Raw genomic sequence first — 20,575 nt, 5'->3', positions numbered from 1 at the left:
CACCCGAATGGACGATTGACTTCGCGTCCTTGTGGTATGAGTTATACCGCTAGCAATATACGATAGGGTCTATACAACGATAACAATGCGCGCATTGAGTGTGATGTATCACATCGATTCGTTCATGGTGATGACAGTAACTCCATTTGAGGTAAGGCCACAAACACTATCCACATTCAGGAACAAAGAAGATTTAGAGCAACCGTATTCGGCAATAACTGTAGTACATGATAATAGCTGTGACGCGAAATCGTTTTTTTCGTCAAGTGTGAACGCGTGTCGGTCGAAGACCCGTCATAATCAACAGCTTCATGATGATCGTAGGCCGATCTCTTCTTCTGGCCACGATCGAGTTCTACACTGACGCTTACAATGACCATTTCTGTCGTTACTCCTTCAAAGCTGTCGATGAAACTTTGATGCCATTATGGTTTGATCTGGTTTTCACTGACGATTCTGCTTACCCTGTCAACCGAATCTTCTGCCGTGCTGCCCCTTGCTCGAGAAGCTCAACACGTTAGCACTCGAAAGTCCATTGGCACTCGGAGTCATTTGGTGCTACCGTATAGTTTCTATTATTACTTCGCGCACGACACATTTACGCAGTCCGCTAACTCACAATTACCAGCAACGCTGTTCCGCGTTATCGTCCACGTATTTATTCACTCATTTTTCTTGTCCATCGGTAACAACGTGAACAATCTAAATAGTAACGCAACAGTGGCGTCACCTCGTTGTTAGAGACTTCCTCGAGCTGCATTTGCGGCAATCGCTATTTGCTTTTGGCCGTTACGCTGTACTGTTTTTTGCGGCCGTATCAACGGCGGCAGTGGCGGCGTCTGCGATGCGTTTAGAGCAGTGCATTAGAAACGTACGGGCTGACAACACTAACGATGAGACAATGTGTTCGTAATCTTTGTGGCGTTCAACTGACACACACGAATCTGCTAGCCGACCGAAGGTTCGTAGCGAACGTAGTCTGCAGCGCTGGCAGCAGTTTCGCCTGCCTGGCTTACGCAGAACAATAAAGACACACATAACCCTTTCCGAGCACGTGCGCGAGTGGCAGACAAGTGCGGGTCTTCTCTGTCCGTTTGTCTGTCCGCGTACGCATTAGTCGTGAGGCCCCGTCAAAGGGCTATGTGGATATAATTACTGCTTCTATTGCTAGTGGCGTTTGCTTGAGAGAGTGCATCTATCTATATAGTACTAAACGCTCACTGTTCGTTACGAGCGGTTTATTAAGCTAAAGGCGCGAACCGAACAAGGTCTGATAATACGTTGAAAGGCTGTAAATGGATCAGACAAACCAGTAGGCTTAGTTTCGCCACCAAGCAAATACATCACATTCGGACACACTTTGTCAAACGTAAAAACATGTCCGAATTCATCTACTAGGAACTGCTCGTTCGGCGCTATACGATCATACACGTGATAAATACCCGCACAGTGTCCGGCACCATAACAACACTAGGCAGAGTGACGAAATGGGGCCAGCAGAAATCTTCGACAACAGGCTCAACTGATTACTTTGCTAGGCTGAGTTCACTCGCCAAACGTCGAATAAATGAAGCTAGGACAAATCGAAGACCAAAAACACCGTGCCACCACTTCGCCGTGTTTATCTTCTCGACCTCTGTTCGCGGTTGAAGTTGTCGCGCATTTTCGTTTCATACGACGCACATACGCTGCGATCCGTATTGTATTTCTGTCGACGTCCTGCTGTAGGCGAACTTCCTAGCCCTTCATCGTGATCACCATCGTTGTCGGTACAACTGCGGCCATAATCGCAAATGAGTCGGACGAGCGGCGGCGGCGTCTGCCTGCCTGCCTGCCTGCCTGCCTGCCTGTGGTATAAACGTGACGTGATTTGTACTAACATGGAGGTCGGGAAAGGAAGTCAGCCTCGCTGCCGGTGGCTGGAAGAAGTCTTGAGAAAGAGAATAAGAGCAACAATGGCAGCCGCAGGCACAAGATGAGTATTGCCGAAACCACAACTGTTAGAGACGAGCTCCCGTTAACGATGTTAACGCTGAGTATAGTAGCGATTATCGCTATCGGTGAACAAGTACATATTCCACCAGCAGCTAGACTACCACCATGATTGGCGTCGTGCTCACATACGAGAGTATCCACGCGAGCGATGTTAGCGCCGCTGCTGATCTCCGCCTTGCTTTGCCTGGAATCGTCACCATATAATCGGCTAAGCAAATGGAGTTGCAGGTACGTACGCTGATCTTCTGCCAACTCAGTATCTTGTTGTACGCTAACAGTTATCACTAGGCCATTGAACCAGAACTATATCGAGTATTACTGCAATAACAACTACGACCGAATTGTGTTTCTAGTCGTAGAAATAATGCCACTTTGTTACTATTTTATTTGCTGTCTCCCTCTTCCTCTTTACACCTGTGTGTTTCTACTGCTTTCTAATTGCTAAATCGGCTAACATACGAATACGAATCAGGCCGGCCTGGCTAACTGCGGAGAAAGACCGAGCTGGTATGGCCGTAACTTAACCAAACATTTAATGTGTGGCAAGCACGGTTGCGTACGGCAGGATGCGGATGAATAGGAGCAATTATTTATTACTGTGAACCTGTACTGATAGTCGCCGGTGCATTCGCGATCTAAAGGCGCACTCGTTGCGTAGGTACACCCGAGTTACAGACAGTCGTAATCGATAATATCTGCCGAAACGACGGTTTCGAAGCCGCGCTCCCGTCTGACCATGTACGTAGTACGAATGCGCGAGAGGGCCCGTCCGCTGTCAGCGATAGGATTGTCCCTTTACCGGCGATCGTCGTCTCTACGTAGTTATGTGGAGGCCGCAGCGCCGGCAGAAGACGAGCCCAAGACACGTGCCGAACAAGTGGTCGTAACGTCACGGAAAAGGAGATGTGCTAACTGTAATAACAGTAATTCTAACTGCTCGATAGAATACTACAACAGCTTTATGGCACGCTGCGTAGGCTCGCTGCTGCAGCGAGCTCTCATACGACTACGTCGTTGGGCCTGCTTGTGATGATGACAGTAGGCCGCTAAACTGCCGCAGCGACATTACCGGAAACAGCTGTAACAAACAACACGAGGGCAATCGATGCTGCCGTAGCGGTGGCCGGTCGCGTGACAGCAGCACCCAACGATGGGTGTACAAGCGGGTCGTCGACGGCCTGCTTGCTGGCGCCATTGTTGTCGTTATAAATGCTAACGCTGCTGCTCTCGCTTAAACAAGTAGTGCAGGCCCGCGCCAGATACAGCTATCTAGTAGGTAACAGCCGGTAACGGATTGAAGCTTTTTTCGTACGGAGCAAAGGCGCGTCCGCACACAAACATACTGACACGACTTCTACATACATACATCAACAAACAGACCCATATATACACATAGGTAGGCAGACTGATGCACAGCTCGCTGCCTGACCAGCAGCTTTGGCCGTGGATCTAACAAACAAATCCACAGATTAACGATGTTGTCACGGAGAGCCAGCTGTAGGCTGCGTATACCGCTATTAGTCTGTAGTAGCAGCGCTGCCCAAATGGCAAGCAAAACACAAACACAGAAAGAGATTCCAGGTTTGCATTATGTTTGTTTTTGGCGTCAGTGTTGATGATTTTGTCGCTGCTGTCAATGCCGACCGCGTACTTTGCGGCGCCTGCGGCAGTGTTTTTGTTTTTGTCGCAAGGATAACAGAAACGGTACGGGCACCAAACTCAAAACGAACCGTGATGACCAAGAAGATGTTTTTCGAATACGAAATGATCCGGTCCGTTGGCCCAGTTGGGCCAACGAATCGGATCATCTCGGGAAATAAAAATTATTCAAAAAAAGATCATTTCGGGGGACAAAAACGAAGCCGGGAACGGAATTGAGCGATTGATATGCTAATGCACAGACGTATGCAGAAAATGCATCTTGTCATGAACTAATGAGCACATTTCTTCGATTCTTTTGTAGTAGTAAATTTGTTCTTTGAAACATATCGCCAGGATGCTGGTATTGAGCAGTTTTCTCAATGCCATTGCACAAATCCCTTTCCCAATAACCAAAACCTAAGTTTATTAATAAGGGGCATAAATGCATAAACATGGTCCATAATCACCACATGGTATGATATTTGGCTAGAGTAACACGCCTTAGTACTTTGGGAAAGTACTCTGTCTTGAAAAACCTATCGCCCGTTCCCGTGACACAGCTAAGAGATAAACAAAACAACATTTCTAAAGGAAGGCGGAACTAAAGATATCAAAAGGTGCACGCCTGACTGACCTAGCGTGTTAGAGACAAAAGCTAGACAAAAAGAAATACCGTAGGAACACACGCATTCAGGCAAGCCTGACCAGTTAAGGACAAGGGTATCTATCTCCGCTAGACAAAAATCAAACAGGCAGTAGTAGCAGCAGGAGCACCAGAAATAATATTCCATTGTCAGTGCCAGTATGAACCAGTTGTTCGGACATCCGCCCAAATCATCTTTTAGAGATAAACAAAAGGTTAGGTGATCGCCGTCGCGTGATGGTTACAAGCACAGGTTAGCAGAAGCATCTTCCATGAGAGGCGAGACGTTGCTGTTAAGCAAGAATGTCGTAAGAAGTTATCGCGCGTACTCTACGGCTTTTGTAGTAGTGAAGTTTAAAAAAAGCTCGAGATCTGAAAAAGCTACGAATAGTCACTCGAGGCCGAAGCACGGCTAGGGATTAGATACGTATCAATTATAGGTGTAACGTATCACGAGCAATTGGCAACAATAACCTTGTTCGGCCATCATATGCATCGTACCGTATAATATCTTGATGCGTTGGATAGGTGTACATACACTGGTTACTGTACATTTTGTTGACTATGCTGCATTGTCAAAAATTACTGATGCTTTTCCTAGATAGACGACTTAGGTCGTGTATCTTGAGTCAGCTAAGTCGAGTCGGCATTATTTGTCACGCTAAATGTTTTCAAACGCCTTTATTTAGACCTGCCTTCCTGTAAAAATTTGCTATACCTTGTAATGTTATCAATACGAAGGCACAAATTCTGCCTAGTTAAAGAAACATTGTACTATTCACGCCCAAGATATGTTTTCAGATAAGACAGCATAAACATAGCCTTATCGCTTTCGTTGCGGAAATTTCGATGCGAAAGGCGCTGCATATAGTTACTGACCACTTACGAACGATAGTTGATGAAGTCATCGCGAAAGTTGAGCGAGACCGCCACGTGAGTAGTCATGACACCACCAAGGAACTAAGTGTCTACCATCAGACCTCATTCGACCATTTGAAAAAGGCCGAAGACTATACAAAAAAAAAAAAAAACCCAATATTTCCTTATCGCGTGAATTGACGTAAAATAATTTACGACGCTTTGCAACAAAATCGAGCCACACCTAAGCGGTGGATCACGAGCGATGAAAAATGAACCACATGCAACAATGATGTACGAAAAGAAACCCTGATGAAAAACTCCACAAAACCCGGATTGAAGCCAAAAAGATGCGATATCATGCGACGTCCGAACCAATTGAGTCACTGAAGCTTGGCAAAACAATTAACTAACGTCAACAACTAACAAGATTACAACAAATCGTTGAAAAAAATCGACAGAAACTCGTGAACAAAGGAGGCATAACAATAGCAACAATAATATACGTTTTTAGCTACCCGGCAAAAGTTAACAGAACTTTCATCACAATATCGCCTGTTTAAATCTCCGCGGTGGCGTCAAATTAGCTTGAGAAAAAGCAAAAATCACTTCGCTCAGAAACCGCGGATGTTCTACAGTGATAGGATTATGGTCTCGCCAGAAGAACAGCAGATCAGAATAGCGTGCATTTAATTTACCATTATCGTTTGCGTTAATCTTGGCTTCGCTTTTTTGGCCATCCATTATCACGCATCCATCACATGTAGGTATATATATATATGTTGACAGGCATAATGCTAGTGGTCAAATCCTACTGATAGATGGCAAAGCAACAGATTGTCCTATTATCGGCTTGTGACCTAGTAACAAATACATAATAGTAATGGTAATAACAGTATTATTATATATGATGTCACTCAGAAATCATTTTTGGCAAGAGTGTTTGACCCATTAGCTAGGCGTAAAATATGTGTAAATGCTGCCACAACGCTACCTATTATTATATGGGCTTCGGCTGTATGTAGGTGTGTTTTCCTGTGCATATACATGGATTTTATAATACGTAAATTTTAAAATATTCACAAATTCGTCTTGAAACATCTCTACTATTTGTCGGAGTCGTTGAACTGCTCTTGATTCTGTGGTATTACTGTTTTCTCTGTGTAACATTGTTGGTAAGACTCTAGCTGCCATTCGTTAACTTTGCAGTGTAACTTCCACTTAAACTGGTGCCTCTGCTATGTCATCATCGACGCTGCTATTGCTGTTTGCATTTCTGTTGCCTGTTTCTGCAGGCTCCAATGCTGACGTTGCAGTGGCGGCAGACCCGAACTTGTACAGAGCTCAAGAAGTTTGAGCTATCAACCTGGGAGCGGGGCAGCAAATCACGCAGTCCGCCATCAGCAATAGTGCACGGCGGCTACATACTCAGTCGCTCCGCGCTACTCAACGAGAAACGGTAGTCTCCGTCGTCGTTGTTAGTGTTTTGTAAGCGACCGTTGTACTACGAAATCTATAATACAGTGATTGTTTTAGTATGGAACGAGTTGTTTCTCCATCGCCATAGCAACTATCATCGTCCCCGTGTCAAGCGATGCCGGCCTGTTGTACGTGGCTTTGCCGGTTTTGGCGTCGTCTTCACACGTACTTAGGTCATCCAGGTGAGCGGTCAAGCCACTCACTCTAGTCATTGGTTAGCGTCTGGCTGACCGTTGCTCTATCCGCCTTCAGTTCGATTTCGCCGCTATGACGTCGCAGAGGCTTCCCCAGCAGCAAAACGCCACAGTGCGGACTCACTCATCCCTCCCAATAGAGTCTATCCCTCTGCCACGTTGAATCGGTAGTGTGATGGTCAGCAGCGGCCAGTCGTGTTCGGCTACCGGGAAACTGCTGATATAGAAAACCCTGCGGACGTAGCAGGGTCGTTCGTAGCAGTACAACGTTCATTTACTTGTTGAGAAGCGCCACCAATAGGCGAACTGCCGGCAACATCAATTGGTACACGTATCATACGATGGCCATGGCTACCGCGCAAGTACACTATATACTTCCAGGGAGGATTCTCTCCAAAAAGGCTGGCAAAGCTTTCAACGAAACAAAGCGGAAGATCCAACACTGTTAGTCGATTGAAAGGACAAGAAAATTAATATGAATAAAGCTGAACGCTATTTCTAATGGTGTTGGAACTTTGATACGGGAATTGGTGGTCGTTTTCGAGGCACCACGACCGATCATCGTCAAGAAGACTGTCCAAGCAAGTTTCAATGAATGTAATTTTTTTCACACACATTCGAAACCTTTGTGGAACTCTTGAATCGCTGGAAGCTTTAGGATATGCTGAGATTAAAATTGAAATATTTTGGGTTTTATGTATGACTATCGTTTCGTTGCCGGTTATTACTTAAAAAATCTATGTTTTACTAGTTTAGAGAAGAAATCGTAGAAAATTATTTGTAAATCACTTGGATCTCTAGTTAACTCTATGATCGAAGTCAGTGGCGGTTAAATCGAACAAACACATCTGTTAGCGATGTTCGTTTACAAGTTTTTACTTACCGATTTTGCTTGACGCACGATTACAAAGAAAAAGTTACGTGTGGATATCTTTTTCGTTGATTTAAATACGATCTTGGAAACAAGTAATAGGAAATATTTCCCATTTAGCAATAAAGAATGCGTGGGCTCAAAACCGTCGAACAAAAATCAAATGTATTCGTGCCCACTTCTTTGATCCAAATCATTTGACCTTTACTTCCAAATAGTTAAAAAAAAAAAATAGATAGAATAATATAGCAAATAGGCTATGTTAAAGTCGTTGTCATTGCTTTGTTCAATTAAAAACAGATTGAATCTGCGGCATCAATTCTTTTATTACTGTAAAGGGAAGGCAAGTAAAATTCCTGTGGCCGTAGCAGGATAAAGAATTGTGGATACGACGGAAGCTTTAGCGCCAAAAAATAACATGAGTACATTAAGAAAAATTCCGTCTCCTCGACAGCACAAATCTCTGGATTGAAGAATTTGGCTTCAAGCTTCGTCCACGACGGATACATTTCTATTTATTTATTGCCTACTAAGTAAATAGTCAAGAATAACGAATAAACGAACAAATAAGAAAAACAGGCTTATCATTCAATCGGACCGTGCAAAACAAGGACATATTCCTAATTGAGAGTAAAACAAATGTTTAAAGTTAGTATACGCAAGTCTATATATATCTTTAGCTGTCGACTGGGAAGATATTATCCCTATGGGCTTTATATCCGGTCATAGCTATCCGTTTCATTTCATCTTTCTCCATTAAGCCACTTAATTGTATCAGTTTAATGATGTCAATTTAACTAGATCCCCCCCCCCGTAAATTACCGCCAATATTCAAATTTAGTGTTTTTTACATTCTAAGCAGTCCAGCACCAAATCAGCAGTTTGCACAAAGAGCAGTGCGTACTTGTATTTCGAACGTGAGAATAGGTTGCTACAGTTCTACAGCGAGGCAAGCTCTGTACGAGTTTCTCTCTTATCGATATTTTACCTTTATCAACGTAATGTTGATTTTTTTTCAACTGTCTAACGTGAAGATACTGCCGAACTGGAAGCACGATTCCTACACAACTTGGAGGATCGCTCTACTTGAAGATAATTGTGCCTTTTGCTGATGAAGTGGACTTTCGACGTTCCTTTAGAACATCGCATTTAGCAAACGTCTGCCAATTTTTTTTTTTTTTCAAAAAATCTTTTTAAATTAGACCACAGTGTCATGCCATGATCGGTTCCCTACTTTATTCGCCATGGCATATGGTCACAATCAGAATATTCTGATTTGGACGTCATCCGAACGTATAGCACGAATGCGATGATTACTAAGACTATAATTTATTAAACACTCAAAAGGACTATACAGCTAGAAGTTGCGAGACACTCTAAGATCACCGGCGGCTAGATACCAGATAAACCTTTAATAATATATGTACGTCCATGCTTCACAGAAAGTAACCGAGTTCCTAGCAAACTTATAATTGGTCTTTCTTTTACTCTTTCAGATTTTTCCTATTTCAGAATGCTCAGTAATATCAGGAACAGTGGCGACAAAAATACCTCGACACACAACATTTTCGTAAGTAAAAGTAAAAATATAAGAAATTATTTTCAAAAAATGTAGTAGGACAGCTAACAAGTTACTACCTAAAAATACCTTTCAAAATGACTCGAGAAAGGTGGAAAATTGGCGTAAGATTAAAAAGGCAATATTGTGTCCCGTTTTTGATCAAAACATGTAACAACTATAAGCACATACAGAATTTGAATACGTACGGAGTTAGCCAAACGTCACTCATCGTTGTTGTTTCCGTGGTCCTTTTTCACATTCATCTGTCATAGGGCGAAGAGCCTTCGCGCCTGTTTTACGGGCGATGCAGTACCGGCTTCAATATGACGATACAGATTGTTGGCCCGCAATCGTAGTCATACTGCCGTCTCAGACAAGATAAGATTGAGGTAAAACTCCCACAATTGGCGTGCAGTAGGCGAGACCGTAAGCGATATACTTTCTTTACGTCTGTTCGCTTGACATTGGGTTTTGGCCCAACGTTTGTTACTAATGTATAATACAATAATAACAGCTCTTTATTTATCTGCGTGTGCAATCACTTAGTATTATGTGTATGCCTATCGGCAGTCACTGTGTTTCTCTGTCGTTTAGAGCATATTTGAAGTTAGTCTTCACGACTCGTAATGCAGCGGATGTGTCTGATTTGTCAACACATGTCTGCGTTGTGAGATCTGCATTGCAAGAGTTAACGACCGAGGATGAAAAGTATTCAGACGATCAGCAATTCCAGCTGCTGCTTTCCCCCTGTTTCATACTGGCAGAGTTGGTGTACGCTTCCCTTTGACCAGATACTTGTTTTCGTTGATGTTTGGCATCCAGCCATGGGTCCGGCATCGACAGGCGTCTGCTATGATAACGGTGTACGTTTTAAACGCGTTGTCTTCACGGTACTATATGGCGTCCGTTTTTCTCGCCTATCTTACCTTCGGTTCGTATCTCAAACACTTTCATTTGCTTGCTGCGACATTCGGTGATTCGTTTATGGCAATTCAATCCTTTTTTTCCAGCCTGCAATTTGTTCGAGCAACTTCGAGCCTACAGCGAGCCTACTTTATCCTGATGTGACGGCCGGACCTGCGACGACGACGACGACGACGACAACACAATCATCGATTATTGTTGTCGCCAGTGAACTCCGAACACCAAGCTCTAGCCGGTAGCTTTGAGCTAAGAGGAGAAAACCCTTTTAAGCGACAACCCGTCATCGCCGGCATAGCTACCTCTGTCGAAGGCAAGCAGACGAGACAATGACGAATTCCAACGAAATTGCGCTTCAGGCTGGAGAAAAACCCTTCAATACTGTCAGTTTACCAGCTTTCGACTAACAGTTTTCCATGCCAAGTAATATCCTCGTCCAGCCTTTTTTGCTGGACCGTCCAGAGCACTAATGATGAGACACGAGAGCCGTACGAGTTTAGAAAGGCCCAATTGTGACGCGACTGCACACCCTTATATGGGTATATCATGATGGTAAGGTAAAAATCAAACATTTAGTTTATATCGTCCGACAACACAGCGGGTAAGCATACAAGGTCAATTAGAAAATATTCTATAGTCTACTGCTAGTTCTCTACCTCTGGCTATGTATACCGATGAACGCGGAGCAAAACGTAAGGATAAATCTAGTGTATATATAAAATATGGTGTATATATAATAAGTCGTCAGATTATTGTTACATAAGAAGAAACAATTTTAGTACCCATCACTGAAGTGGTGTTACTTTGCTGTTGAAATGGTTTACCGCCATCGAGTTCACGCACTTCTATTGTTTTTTTTTTAGACATCAGACGCGTTCGCCCATTGAAAAGGTACATTGACCGTCAATAGGAACGGTGAGCGACAAATCACGGCATGATAAATTGCACAAAACGTAGATGGCCGCATAAAGCGAAACATGTATTTTTTAAAACTTGTTCGTTAGCCTGCTAGTACGAGATGCATATACGAATAGGATAAACCAACAGCCGAAATCTTTGATGTCTGTCAATAATATTGAGACATTATTTACGTTATATATATAAGTTTAATTTTCATTTGGTATTATTGCGACATTGCGTTCGTGATTTGTGATGAACGGTAACGCACGGCTGTGTAGAAACAGCCGTTTCTGATCGTCTAATACATAATTACTATTGTAAAAAGAAAAACTCAAGAAGAATACACCGTAAGATAAAAAACGGTAAAAAATAATGGCGGATTCCGTATTAGTTTGTCGGGTATCTGAAATATATGTGGCTTACTGAATCAGATATCGCAAACAATCGAATTGCCTTCTTGTGAATAGAAATGGTATAAGTTACATTGGTGGACCCGAGTGAACTTCGGTGCGATCGATGTACAAGGCCGTGCAGAAGGTTCCTTAGCAAAAGGTTCAATTCTTCTAACGGAATCGTTCGCGCGATAGAAAATACAGTTAACCTCTATTCCATATCAACTGTAAACCTACAATAACTCGTCCTGTGTGTTGACAGCCATAACTAATGGCTTGTATATATTTGGCCTTCCTTCTTTTCCTTACGTATTTAGACAGTTGCGGAAGGTCAAACACGCATATGCCCTTATAATTTTCGGTGACACTCGTAATTATGTATTGAAATTCTGATAAGAAAAAACTCGGTAGAACTTCCAAAGAAACGGCGGAATTGTTTACCCAATGCTAATAGAGATCGCTCTTTTTGTTTTTCGGCAGTGTACCTGAGGGTTACTTGTAACACTAGTTTCTACCGTAATAAAGCTGTCACATCCGGACAAAAAACGGGACCTATGTTTCCTCCTTGGAGTGTTTCGATCTGTTATAGATAGATATCTTTGATTTAAACGTGATGCACAGAAGTGCAGTGACCCTGCCGCCGATAAGTTCCTTGTAGCTTTTCCTCGCCAATCGACTTTTTAGACATGTAAGCTTCTTTCTTCAGCTTTGATGATCCCAATTCATTGAGTTCAGTATCGAATTAAATACTTATAGGTTGTATTGGGTTTTGCTGCTCGAACGAGTCCATTTGTTATACATAACGGTACTCTTACGGAAAGCTCGACTCATTATTATCTTGAATTGATTTGTGTGTAAGGCATCGCATACTTAGTTCGTGTACATACGGTGTTTTTTTCCTAGCTTATATCTTTCTATTTACTTTATGTTGCTTTTTATTACATCGTATTTTTTATCATCGTATATTGCATATGACTACGCAATGGATACCTGACAGTTTGATTGTGTCAATATACTTGATAACCGTTTCACTAGAATAGCACTCACTAATCCGATACGATATAATATTAAAAATAAGCCAAATTTATTGTGTAGCACGCGTTCGCACGATAAACTTAATAAGTTGTAAGGACAGCACTGTGATTCCTGCTGCCATTAGCCACGTGCATGTGGTTCCGTCAAGTGAAGTGGTATAACCCTTTTTCTATTTATTCAGCGGTTGCACCAGAGCAGTAGTAGCTTGCTTCAGCATAATCTTATGTGTAGACGTATACGTAGAGTATGCCCATAGTCATTGTCGAGGCCGCGTTACAATATCGTACAGGCTATATTTAAAGGTGAAACACAAGGTTATAGCTTGCTTTTTTACAAAATATTTCGAAACTAGGCTTAGTGGAACAGACGTTCATAGTTTTTAGTAAAATCTGCTATAGACCAATCGTCTGTAAGTACTCGTTCAAGATAAGCATACAGACAAGCACTGGCGTGTATCATAGTTTGCTACAGAAAACGTTTGTTTGTGAAGCTGACCCAAACTTTAAAAGTTAAAAACTTACGTCTAGTTTACCTTTAGCCTTCAGATCTAACCGATTTCACGAAAATTATTTTGCACTCCCCTAACAAGCCGGCTGTAATCTTTCCAACAGGATGTTACCTGTTCGACATAACGATCGGCACGTGTTTATAAAACGAGGACAAACCTTTGGCCATTCATTAACCATATGTTAGTTTAGTTAACGAGGGCCCATCTTAGGAAATCGTCTGGAAAGAATAGATTTTGCCATATTTGAATTACAGTTGAAATAAGGCACCACCGCGGGAAGCTTATTTCCAGAGTTAATTTCCAAACAAGAATAACCTACTTACTTTCCAATATTGTGAAGTGACAAGTACATTGCCTGTGCTATAATTGCATAATGTTCGAAATCTGTGCAGCCCATAGAATGACGTACCTTTCGACTTCATATTCACTCATCGCCATTTCTCGTTTTCAAATTTCGCCATAATGAGGTTTTACTTGCATCCGGGAAGGCCTCGACTGAAGAACAGCTTTGCTTGTATATCGAACTAAGGTGGCCAATCGTCGAGGTCATTTAGACGGCATCGCGTTAATTGCTTGAAATAATCGGACCGATTAGAACAGCTAAGTCAAGAAGACAATACGCATACGGACGCACCATATCCTCGGACAGATCCCATTCCTTCCAGTGCTGGTCCGTAAATACCCCCAAACAGCTCCCACTATTTAGCTCGACCTGTCTTCATAACCGCCTACGGTTTTCCATGCCTTAGATCTCCGTGGTTTTAATTCATTTAGACTCTCTAAAGGTTAACACATTTTCTTTGCTTTTGATTTTTTTCTAGCTTTAAGGCGGGATCCATTTCAATTAGTCCTCCGTTTAAACTAGTATTAAGCCGCTATGCCTCTAAGATGAATGCAAGAGTCTGAACCTTCAAATCTTCCCCAGATAAGGTTGGCAAATGCACCAATACTTGGGGGGTATCTTTCCCCTTCTTCTTTTAATTTTCCGGGCCTTGGTTAGCAAACGTATATGTATCTTTGCTGTGTCTTCCTGAAAAAGCGTCTCGATATGTTTTTTAAGAACCGATACTGGTCTGACGGTTTTACATTTAGGAGCAGCAAACGACCCTCGAGTACATATTCCTCTGTTTACAGTATCACTGCTCTCCATCGCTTTCTTAACTGCCAGTATTCAATACGAGACTTTGATTTGTACATTTATTCTTGAAAATCCGGGAATACGTATGCCACCACACGGAATTCAGACATCTGCCTACATTGATTTGTCACTAGAAGACACAAGAAGGCACCGTTATTAATGCGCAAATAAAAATGAATAGAATACGTGAAACGCCAAACGTTTCAAGAAACATGGGGCACACGCAGGTATATAAAAACATAGAAATAATCAATGTAAACTACTATACATATATATATGGCCAGATAACACAATTAACATAATTAATCCAGGGTATTCATAAACGAATGGTCATAAATAGACTTATTGCATGACGATCGGTGGAGACTGCCTATTAAAAAGCTCAATAGAGTAAAGCGGAAAGTGCTGATCGATACTTTAATTTCTATTGATCTCGCTGAGTAAATATCATTAAAATCACAAGAATCATTAAAATTAGATACGTGTTCATGGGATTATTCTCTTTCTGTGAATGTTTTTGCCACTTGGTAAAAAAAACCCAAATCATAAAACAGTTCTTGCAGTGATGTACTGCGAAACTACCGTCGCTCCGACGTGAGCGTTATATGTAGGACAAGTAAAATTCGTGTAAGGAAAAGGTCAATGTTGGAGTCCTTTAAGCAGCTGTGTTAATCGAACTCCAGACGGGACCACCTATAATATTAACTATTGCATAGTGCGGCAGAAGAAAATTTAAACCAATAACCCATCCATTAGCGTGCGCGCTGCCATAATTAAAGCACTCTAATAAACCGCTCAACGCTGTGTTCATGTGGTACGATTAGGGAAGATGATAAAGGTCCCTAGGTTTGTCGATTTCAGGTCTAGGAAGTTATTATATATAGGTAAAGGTATCGTTGTAAGTTTTTAAGAATATAGTATCATCTGAGTGCCTGCATGGATATAAACGTTTAAGATGTATGTTTTGCTGGTTAACAGCTAACGTTTAAGGTTTAAACAGCATAATTTACTGCGGCTTTCTCTACAGTCTAGCTTGAATTTGCTTGAAGAATTTAATTTTGTTTAGACATCTAAGTGAAGAAATCTAACAGATTTCCTGTGAGAGAATTATCTTTTTAAAAATCATTAATTTCAAGCCTTCTATAGTATCTATATGTATGGAGGACACGTTAAGAACCCTATAATACCGGGCTTGACACAGCTACTTCTTCGTACAACGTAATTTTACGTACGTCTTTCCTATTGGATTGTTTTTGTGGTCAAGGTTGCACTATATTCTTGCTGTCGTAACAGACCGATGAAAACGTAAAATTTGCACTACGCGATATCGGTGTGGACATCGTTTCGTAATAGTGTGCCTTCGATAAAGGCACGGCAGACTTTGACGTCAGATTATGCGATTATGGCACGTCCTTTGAGTTTTCCGTACTCTGGCTGTGTCGACACTGTTCCTACAAGGTTCTTGTTGCTTCCCTTAATAAGTTTTGGTATATTTTTGTGTCAGCATTGTTTTGATAACACACAAATTCGAAATTTGTGTGCTAGTTTCACGTAACTATTTTGACAGGGATGAACATCTACCTTTGTGTTTACGGCGTTAACTCCTGCCTTTTGGCAGACAGGTTTCCCCTACAAACATCAGCCATATGATTAAAACATGCAAAAAAAAAGAACGATAACTTGAAGATATCATGGGCTTCCGTTGATTAATTCTCGTTGTTTCGCAGCTTCAGTCTCAGCCTGATCTACCACATGAAAATTTGGCCTACCAGCTGGGAAACAGATCGATATCGATTTCCTAATTATCTATTAACGTTATTGATTGAACGATTCAATGAACTATCAGCGTAATCATAATGTGCTAACTTAACATTAACACATAGACATCTAATGTGCACCTGGCTTTCAACTAACCATATAGATTTCAGCCGACTATATGAGTAGAAGCTACTATAACCCAAATTATACTCGAATGCCCAATCGCGCCATCCATCCTTCTCTGTGGTATGAACTCTTGTGATCAATATAAGTGCTCGCATTCAAAATATCTGGTAGTTGTAAAGTTTGGATAATAGTGTACAACCCAGTAATAAAGCAATACTTTGTTTTCTCTACGTAAAAGCTATTCATGCGTCCGCATATTGCCAGTCTGTTGTTAGCTACGATATATCAATATTGTGCAAGTTGAGTGTACAAAGTGAGTATACATAGCTTGAAAAATGTACAAAAATCTATTAAAACATCAAATATAACCAATTATGAGATGTCAGAGATCTGAGTAATCATATTCGACCAGAAGAAATTATTTAGGAAATCCGTAGATTTCCTTCCGCGATAGGTTACGGAGTAAGATAATTTCGATATACGGTATGTTGACGTTCGCTTTTGGAAAACACATTGCACAACCCTGTAATAATATGAACGTAATTCAACAGCGACATTGAAGAAAAATACAGAGGTGCGTTGCTCGCCAACTCATTTTAGAGACCAAAGTCAGTGTGAAATTTTTTGATATCTTCCCAACGACCCATCTGGAGCAAAGCAAAAGCTCTCTAACGGTGTAGAGTATTTGAAAAAAAAATAAAAATAAAACAAAAATTGGTATTATTTATACGCCAATCTCACAAAACAAATTACTGAACAAAATGGATCGGCCAGTAGGAGCCGTTTTTAATAGTTTCAGAGGCAGGAATAATCATTAGTAAAGTTTTAAATTTTCAAAAAATTCAGGCAAAATTTTCCATGTAAGAGGCCGGAAACATGTTTCTGCAGTAGGCCGCTATCACTCAAAGCTTGCTATAGATGATTTAATTTAGACTTGAGATGAACAGCGGAATGCTTGGATTGATTTCTTCTGGTGTGTGGAATGCTACAATAAACTTATGGATCGGGGAGATCTCAAGAAAGTTGTACTAAAGCCACGAATGTTTAATAGGGGCCGAGTTAGGTACACTAGGCTATGAATGTGATTTACGAGCTATTGCTTGGAGCAGGCACGCATCTGTAGCAGCGATTGTCATTGCCGTCTAAGCATCTAGCCTTTCCTGTGGTTGAATCGTTTTTGCCTTTCAAACTACCTAGCAGCTCCACTTGGCAGCGTATTGACAGCTGGCTCACATAAGGAGTGAGGTGCTCATTTCGATCGATTGACGTTGGCAAAGTTCAGCTGGATGAACAAAACGGCGATTTGTACTTCACTTGCTTCATTCAGGTAACCTCATCGTCCTGCCGCAGCACGAACTCAGTCATCTGTCTCTTGTTGGGAGTTTTCTACTTGCGTTTAGTTATTGTGTTCTGTATGTCCCTTAACTGTATATGGAGGGAGTCCGTACAACACCCCCGAGATATTTCTACTAGGGAATGTTAGAGGATCATCGTAGAAGACTCTTATCGCTACCGCCATATAGGAGAAATAGGACGAAAAGCCGGAAAGCTTGAGTATATAAGGAGCCGATTGTTGGCCTACTATACACGAGCGCCGTTTATTTATCGTCGCATAAGAAAATAGCAGTAAAGCAATCCCAAATTCGGCCGTTGAGTATTATCCTATCAGACCTGGTAGCGCGTAGCTTACCTGAGTAGAATCCACCACTTTGAATGAACTTGCTCGTATATTAGGCTTAGTCTTCCCATACTGCGGCAGTGAGCTTCAGCATTCTGTTTTGGTTAAGCGATGCTCTTAATGAACGCCTACTATACTTTCCCATATTTTTAAGTTTTTCCTTTCTACAAAGTTGGACAAATGCGAAGAATAGATGACGTTCAATATTATAGCCATGTTTATAGAACCACATTTCAGTCACTTCTTTTAATATCTGATTATACCGCGTCACATTAAAAACACAGATACGAAGTCAGGTTTTCGGGTCGCGCTAACTCCGTATTTGCCTTCGCTCTCACAGTAGTGCATTAACCTTATTTGCTTTGACTCAGCTGGCGCGCCTTTCTTAATCCGCACGCTCGTGCCGCACCGCCATAAGTGTCTTTCGTACCTTATCACCATTGCGTAAGCTAATGTGCCGTTTTCAATCGTATTTTAAACGAAGGCGCCGATACATCACAGATGCATAAGTACATTTGAGGTAATTATTATTATTAGGGCTTTCTGCAACCAACGATGTGTCATTGTTCCGCGTTGTACTCCCGCATGATTTTAATTCGAATAAAAATGGAACGTCCCTTGATTTTGTATTTGTTAGTTCGAGCTGTTTCAAAAATAACGGGGCACGAAGCCCCGGTCGGCTAAATTTCTTGTATAAAAACGACCCAAGGATATTGTAGGCAAACCAAGATAGGGACGGGGAATGTCTTTGATATGAAGAAGAGTCATTTATTTTGCTTTTTAAGGTAGGAACAAGATAGCGTTTTAGTAAATGTTTAAAATCTAAATGAACAAATTAACCGCACGTTTCCCTTCTGAACTACGCTCACGTAAAACGAGTATTTCTATGAATTACGGCTACAAAAATAGCTCATAGCAATATTGACTCAGCCAGAAGGTACGGCTAACGTAATGTAACATTTTTCGAAGTCTATGAACGCAAAATTACGTCCGCGAAACGCGTATGCAAGAACCTCTTATTTGTTCGCTTCTTAATTTTTTTCTTTGCTTCTTAATCTTCTCGGGCTTAATTCGAGGCTAATGCAACAAGACTGTATTGTTAGGTCACCTCAGAAGGTCACTAGAAAAACCAAACATGACCGTTAGGCAGCTCTTTGTATTCAGCGAACTATTGCATATCGGTAACAATTCAAATTATCTAAATTTTTATTACTATCATTATATTTTTATTTTATTACGAAATTGGATTTTAACTAATTATATTACAAATACAAAAAAAAAAAACAGTAAAAGTCGATAACTATTTATATGACTGGATATTTAGGTCTCGTCTCAATAAGCCGACTTACTTGTTAGGTTCAACCAAGTGTAGCATTTTAACATAGGCTGCATCAGTACTCAGTATAGGCAATTTACCTATAATATCTTAGAGTAATAGGGAATTGCACAAGCTGACAGTGTTAATTACGCTTAAGTACGAAAGGCTAGCACTACTCACGGCATTTCTTAGACCGGTAATAATGCTGTTAATCTTCGCTTGTTAATCATACTGTATTGCTGCAAAAAGAAAGAGTCCTTTAAATAAATACATACGTACACCTATAAAACCAGCATCTATCGAAGCCAGCCGCAATGCATATCTAGGTTAATGCATACGAACCACCAAGTCCTGCGCTGTTCTTATCGCATCCTCCCTAGCGTTTGATTACGGGCTTATCAGAAGACCGACGACGGATAGTCGAATATTATATCGTGCATATATACATGTATCACCACATATATCGATACGTAAGACAGTTCACTGTTTGACGACAAAGTATGAAGAGGCGCTGTTGTTCGTTTCGCATTATGGATTGATTGACAGGTGATAGGGGCATACAGGCAATAACGACGGCAATCAGCTGCCCAGGAGCAGTAATGTAAGAACCCATAGTAGCGATAACAATAGCAATAACCGCATACGTGTTCAACTAGACGATGTGCTCCGAATCAGCAGGCATAAACAACGAGGGCCCTGGGCCATTATGACGCTGTGTCCTCGATATAGGTCGCATGGTCGGGGAGTGCTCCTATGCAACGTCTTGCCCATCTAATAATATCAGCGAAGCGTTTGCGACGGATTGGCATCGCATCTTTGTTAACAGTACCGATACTACCACTGTTGTACTGTGCACTGATACTTAAGATGTCACCAAAGATTAAGCCGATTCCAAGACAAAGTAAAATTTCGGCAAATGCTACAAAAAGTTTGTGTAAAGTTCTTGACTTGCGACGCACTTTAGCGTCATAGGTTTACAATGAACAGTAAGGCTGATTCGTTGATCGCAAAACTTCAATTTCGGGTTCAACGTAATGCTCACAAATTTATTAAGAAGTCCCTACTATATAAGCGTAGCTAGATCGAGTTGACGGACTCAGAACTTCACTATGTCCACAATTAGTCTTCATGGTGCCACAGCCCGCAAGCTTATCACGGGCGTTAATATGTTCCTTCGACTGAGCAGGTGTTATATAGGCAGCGTATTATTATCCTTTGAATCTGTAGCTAGTGAAGCGCAGTTTCATTCAGCTATGCTACAAACACCAGAGTGTACTTTTTTATTATCAAAATACAAACACTGTAATATAGATACCATATTCATAAGTATCTGTGCCTAGAAAATGAGCAACAATCTTGTCCTTGAAGGGTAAGATCCATGGCGCTCGTGGTGAAAGATTGAATGGGTTTGCCAAAAAGAAGTTTCTTAGTATATTAGCTGAGATATATAGAAGTATATTAGTTGTTAGCAATGTAGATCGCTAGCGATTTAAGATTAAGTAAAATAAAGCTTATTTGTGAAGACACACTTGAAATGCTTAAATATAATTGAGAAAAAT

General features: G+C 41.4%; 1 protein-coding gene and 1 long non-coding RNA gene across 6 annotated transcripts in view; one reads left to right on the top strand and one right to left on the bottom strand.

Annotated features, from left to right (window-relative positions):
* The window catches only part of LOC111265692 (cGMP-dependent 3',5'-cyclic phosphodiesterase), a 126,247-nt gene that overhangs the window by 103,997 nt on the left and 1,675 nt on the right, over positions 1-20,575 (bottom strand). The gene's annotated exons all lie outside the window — the stretch shown is intronic.
* LOC111265695 (uncharacterized) lies at positions 68-12,006 on the top strand. Of its 5 annotated transcripts, none has more exons than XR_015313132.1 (4): positions 68-151; positions 9,178-9,251; positions 9,515-9,631; positions 10,253-12,006. It is a non-coding gene; the product is annotated as an uncharacterized LOC111265695 (long non-coding RNA). The 5 variants fall into 5 exon arrangements; XR_015313133.1 differs by lacking the exons at positions 68-151; positions 9,515-9,631 and adding an exon at positions 2,110-2,223 and having other exon boundaries at positions 10,253-10,720; positions 11,027-12,006; XR_002683587.2 differs by lacking the exon at positions 68-151 and adding an exon at positions 2,110-2,223.

This window comes from Varroa jacobsoni, unplaced genomic scaffold (assembly GCF_002532875.2).
Source record: "Varroa jacobsoni isolate VJ856 unplaced genomic scaffold, vjacob_1.0 scaffold_998, whole genome shotgun sequence".
Lineage (NCBI taxonomy): Eukaryota > Metazoa > Arthropoda > Arachnida > Mesostigmata > Varroidae > Varroa > Varroa jacobsoni.
The sequence above is the reverse complement of the archived record's forward strand: the minus strand, read 5'-3'. Positions and strand labels throughout refer to the sequence as shown.